We start from the raw sequence: 5,824 nt of genomic DNA, 5'->3' as shown, positions 1-5,824 counted from the left end.
ACAATACTGACATGTTCAATTAAGTACACCTACTCCTTAGCTTTTGTTTATTTTTTCCTTTAAAACTGTAACACTACTATAGAAAAGGCAGGTACAAACTAGCACTTCTCCTCTTGGATTGATCAAACTCTAAATAAGTCCATTTTTCTTTATCTGTTCACAGTATAGTATCTTTTAACGGGTATGGGTGGTGTCTAGAATGGGGCATCAGAACTCGCAAAACTGAAGGTATAACTGTCAGAAGTGACACAAGGGTACTGGGCCTTCAATTTATGTCTCTGGAAGGGTAGCAAGTAGCATTAACTACCAAGCACCTGTGTAGCCCTCTCTTTATGTTTAAGAAGCAGCATATTATTAAATTAGATGCACAGTATAGTATGATGGTTTTATGTTTTTAACCAACTTGGAGAAATTTTTGATCCTTTAAGGCAAACAATTTTTCTATATCCTCTGCTCTAATATTAGCAGACACTATTGTTCCATGGTCACAGCAGGAAGAGTCATTTTTCCAACACAAGTAATTGCACAAAGACTGGTAACAAGAAAACGTAGAGAATTTACTAAGAAAGGATATGCTTCCCAGAGAGGAAGCAGGCTATACAAATGATATTTAGTAACTCAAATGGTCTTGTTGTACAAAGAATTGGAGCTTCAAAATACCTTGATATGGACTTTTTTGGTTATTTGCACATTGCATACTTTCTGGAATATGATTTATCTTCTGTAGTCTATATGTAATTCTACATAATCTCATTCAATGTATATTAATTAACATCTTAAGTAATTCCCTGGGGGTGTACCTTTTAAGACTGTTATGAGCCATAGGTTCTGAAATGCTTCTGCACTTAGAAAGTTAGTCAGCTTTCTCCAAGAGGTTTTCAGCCTTATTCCTTCCCAACTGTCTATTTTATCTGATGATTTTCAGCCTTTTATTATACCTTCTAAACCTCATTTGTGCTATTTCCCTTACCCTTCTTGGCACCATCAGCAAAACTTGAGATTAATAGCATGACCAGTTCCCCAAAGTCACTGATGCACAATTAATATTTTCATGGTGTTTCTACTTTCTCACTTTTTTGTCAAATAAAGTTTTATTGAAACACAGTCACATTCATTTGTTTATTCAGTAACTATGGCTGTTTTTATGCTATGAAGACAACATGGCCTGCCAAGTCCAAAGTATTTACTCTCAGGTCTTTTATAAAGCATGCTGACTGAGACCTAGCTGAGTAACAAGTGTCACTTGTCTAACTGTAACTTGCATTGTTTTCAGAGGCATCCATAGAGCTACAGTAACAGAAAGTATGGGGGAAAAAGTCCAGTATGAGGGGTGCAAACCTGTAAGCTAGCATTTGGGGGCGGGATGGAAGCAGGAAGATTTAAGAGTTTGTATCTAGCACGGTCTGTATGAAAACTGGTCTAAAAATGTAAGAATAAATGGCATGTAGCCTAAGGCTTTTATGACATTCTGGATGGTTTCAAGAAGGAAATTAAAAATGCAAAACAATAGGCAGTATTTCTAGGCAATAATTTCAATGAACTGGACTCTTAGAAAACAGAGGGCCAGTGCAATACATATGTCAAGTGAACGTTCCTTGTGCTGGCAACAGTGTATCTCCTGCTGACAGAACTATAAGTGGTTGACAGACTGTGTCCACCATGTTGATATTCAGGCCTCTTTCTTTGAGAAATGTCCAGAAGAGATGATGAGAGAGAGGCTAGGAACTGTGAGGTATTGTCTAGGGTCCTAATGTCCAGGACTCAGAACTTCAGGGGAATGATAGGCCAGTACTTTTCTGTCACAGTGCTTGTGAAACCTCATAGCAGACTCCATGGCAAAGATCTTGGAAGCAATGTTCCCATATAAGCTCTTCATCTCTGGGTGGCGCCACTCCCAGGGCTTCTCAGATGGGAGCTCTACTCACTTGTGGTGGTTGAAGTACAGGATATGGTCCACTTTTACACAGTCATTCAAGTGCTCCATGTTCAGCTGCTGCTGTTGCCTTGTCTGTGCCTCTCAGTCTGTGCAAAGAATTGGCAGAGCTCCTCAGTGATTAGCTTGTTGCTCAGGTCACACTCCACTTTGTCATCTGAAGCCGACTCCAGCTCTTCCTCTTCATACAGTGCTTCATTTTGTCTTGTGGATGCCTGAGTTTTAATGCTGTTATGCACTGGCTGCTCGGAGCTTGGAAAACACTGTAGGGAGTCTCCTGTCAAGCCATGTCCTGGCCTCGAGAGTTCCAAGGATGACCAGCCTCATATGCAAGAGAGCTGCAGGAAAGAACTCTGTGAGGGAACAACCATAGGGAAGAAAATAGGAATCACTGAACCTTCTGTGAGAATTCTGGTGGATTTGCATCCAAAGCATTACACGTTGCCAGTATCTTACATATACTTGGTGAAAATACCAAGATGCAGTAGCCCTCCATTTTGAGGCCATTGCTATTATCTCTGATTGGAAGTCCAAGTGGTAATTTGTGGGCACACAGCTTGCAGATATTGGGAAGGGGCAACCGTAGACCTGGTTCTCGTGGTGGGGAGTGTACTTTATCAATTTTAGTCCTTTCTTACCCATTGTTTCTAAAATTTCTAATTCAATTTTAAACTACACAGCATATTTGCTATGTTGAGCACATTTCATATTTGTCCAAGTTTGATTTGAACAATTTTTTCTTTCAAAACTCTCTTCTTATAATGTAATCCTTTTGAACCTTTTAAAACATGTAAATTTGTTTATAATTGTTCTGCTGGCCCTGTCCATTAGCTGTATTATTTGCTTTCTATACTTATTATAATCTTCTTCTATATCCTGAGTTATATTTTCTGCATGTTTGCATGCTTGTATGTTTTTAATTTGATATCTAATTTGAACTTTAACTTGTTGGAGCTAGATATGTAACAATTTATATTCTTCTACTTTAGATTCATTCACTTAAAGCTTTTTGCCTCCCGAGTTTTGTTGTTGAGGTTTCTATTTTCTAGATTTATTTTTATTTAGTTAATTTTAATTTGTGTGTGTGTGTGTGTGTGTGTGTGTGTGTGTGTGTGTGTGTGTGTGTGTGTTTGGAGGAGGCTAGAAAGGGCTTTGGCTTCCCTGGAGCTAGACTCTCTTGTGGATTTGAGCTGTCCCATGCTATGCTAAGAACTGAACTTGTGTCTTATTTAAAAAAGAAATCAGGGTGTGCTCTCTACTACTGAGTCATCATCTCTGCAGCCCCTTGAGATTTCCTGAAGGATGTTTTAGTTCTCTCTCTAATATCCTCTCAGTATTGAGAAGCCTTTCCATTCATCCTTCTAAGAACTCCTTGAAAAACAAGAAGAAACCCAAATAACAAAAAAAATAATAATAATAAGATGATTTTTCTTCTCTTATCATGAGCAAAATAAAGTTTTCTAAGTTGGGTCTGACCCTGAAAACTAGGTGTTCATTTTGCTCATTTCTTTTCAAAGATTCAGACAGGTTCTTTGACTTTGTGTTCCTGACATGCACTCAGCTGTACACTTAGATGACTCGCTCCTGCTTCTAGTTCCGGATTTCTTTCTCTCTCTCTGTCTCTGTCTCTCTCTGTCTCTCTGTCTCTCTGTCTCTGTCTCTCTCTCTCTCTCTCTCTCTCTCTCTCCTTCTTTAATTAACTTATTTATTCACTTTACATCTCACTCAAAGCCACCTCCTCTCCTCCCAAGTCCTATAGGAAGCCTCTATGAGTACCAATAGACTCTGGCACACCAAACTACAGTGAACTCTCCCTCTGAGCACACATCCTCTCCCACTGAGGCCAGAGAAAGCAGCCCAGACAGTGGAAGAGGATCCAAAGATAAGCAACAGAGTCAGAGACAACAGCTGCTACCATTTTTAGGGAACCCACATGGAGACATTGGGACACATCTACTACAAGTGTGTAGGGGCCTAGGTCTAGGCCCTGGATGCTCTTTGGTTGGTGGTTTAGTCACTATGAGCGCCCATGTGCCAGGTTAGTTGACTCTTGGTTTGCTTGTGGTATCCTTGACCACCCTTGTTTTCTCAATCCTTGCCCCAACCCTTCCACAAGGCTCTTGATCTCTTCCTCTATGTAGGAAACTTTCTTATTTCTTATTTTCTGCTATTGGGTCTTTTACATGACTTCATAGCATTACCAACTTGATCATCTACATAGGGAGTATACTGGATTCCATCAGAATTTCCTTCTTGAAATCATTTCTCATTACTAAGCATACATAAAGCTAGATATGCATTCTATTTTATGACTGTGACAAAATGGAGGTAGCATTATCTCACTGACCATTGAAGAAACCAAATTTAAACTAATGAGCAACTTTATGTCTACAATTGTGAGTGCCTATTCATGTCTGTTCATTTAATACTTACAAAAAAGTTTTTAATACCTCATTGCTTCCCCATTGTTTTCCTCATTGTTTTAATACCTCATTGTTTCTCTCATTGTTTATATTTTAAAAAGTTGTGAGTGAGATTCCACCTCCAGTACATAGACAGGTACTCAAGTAGAGGCACACAGGCTTACTAAACCACAGTGAAGATTCCTGACCCAGATTTGTTCCTGTCTAAAAGAACTGCAGGGACAACAATTGGAGAAGTGTTTGTAGCAAGGTCAGTCCAATAACCAGCACAACTTGGGATCCATTTCGTGGTGGAGCACCAAAGCCTGCCACTATTCCTGATGCTATGGTGTGCTTACAGATGGGAGCCTGGCATGGCTGTTCTCTGAGAGGCTCTAACAGCAACTGACTGAAACCCTGGCAGATATGTATAACCAACCGTTGGACTGAAGTAGGGGACCCCTATGGATGAATTAGGGAAAGGGTTGAAGAAGCTGAAGGGAAGAGAAACCCCATAAGAAGAGAGCAGTCTCAACTATCCCAGACCCCAGGAAGCTCGCAGACTTTGAGCCAGCAACCAGGAGCATACACAGGCTGATCTGATACTTAGCACATATAGAGCAGAGGTCTGCCTTCATCTGACCTCAGTAGGAGAAGATGTGCTTAATCCTTGAGAAATATGAGGTTCTAGGGAAGGGAAAGGCCTGAAGCAGGGGTCACCCTCTCAAAGGCAAGGGGAGAATAAATAGGATGAGGAACTATGGGAGGAGGAACTGGGGGTGCAATAACTGGAATGTAAATAAATACTTAGTATTTTAAAAAGTTATGAAGTACTCTTAATGTATACTTCTCTTTATATATCTGTGTATATATACATACATATATTATAATACATACATACATTTATATAAATAATTACTGTTCAGAGTGAAAATTTGGAATTTCTAATTTTGATAATAGAGTCATTTCACATGTATTCCTGGGAATTGCTTATTTGCTTATTTATTTTAAGATCTTAAGAGAGAAATAGCCTGAGTACTGCTAGGAAGTCAAAAGACAAGATTCATTTTAACGATCATGATTTAAATTGCTCCACTGAGATTTTAGTTCTTAGACTCAACTTGCTAGTATAGATGACCAATCGTAAATAAACATGGTGCAGTACAGTGATTCTCGTTCTACAGATACTGTAAATTTGAGCACTCGGTGGTCTGGTTATGAAACTTCTCAGGCAAAGCTATTACTTGCCTATGGATATTTATTTCCCAATCCTTGTTAATAATCACTAATAACCTCCAAAATACTAACCAAAGTCTGTCTACTTATTCCGTATACTTAAAGACAGTGCTTTTACATGTCTTGTTAGCATTAATTTATAGACTTCTGCTGTAGGCACTTCCTACTTTATGGCCTCATTTAAGATGATGTAAAGTCACTGAGAGGACGTTTGGCATAAAGACTCATTTCTGATGTTAAAAATAAATAGTAA

General features: G+C 39.1%; 1 pseudogene; it reads right to left on the bottom strand.

The window, feature by feature from the left end:
• Positions 1-1,761: 1,761 nt before the first annotated feature.
• On the bottom strand, positions 1,762-2,440 carry LOC116888818 (annotated as a pseudogene).
• Positions 2,441-5,824: the final 3,384 nt, after the last annotated feature.

The sequence above is a fragment of the Rattus rattus genome, chromosome 1 (genome assembly GCF_011064425.1).
Source record: "Rattus rattus isolate New Zealand chromosome 1, Rrattus_CSIRO_v1, whole genome shotgun sequence".
Lineage (NCBI taxonomy): Eukaryota > Metazoa > Chordata > Mammalia > Rodentia > Muridae > Rattus > Rattus rattus.
Note: the sequence above shows the minus strand (reverse complement) of the source record. Positions and strands in the feature narration are given on the sequence as shown.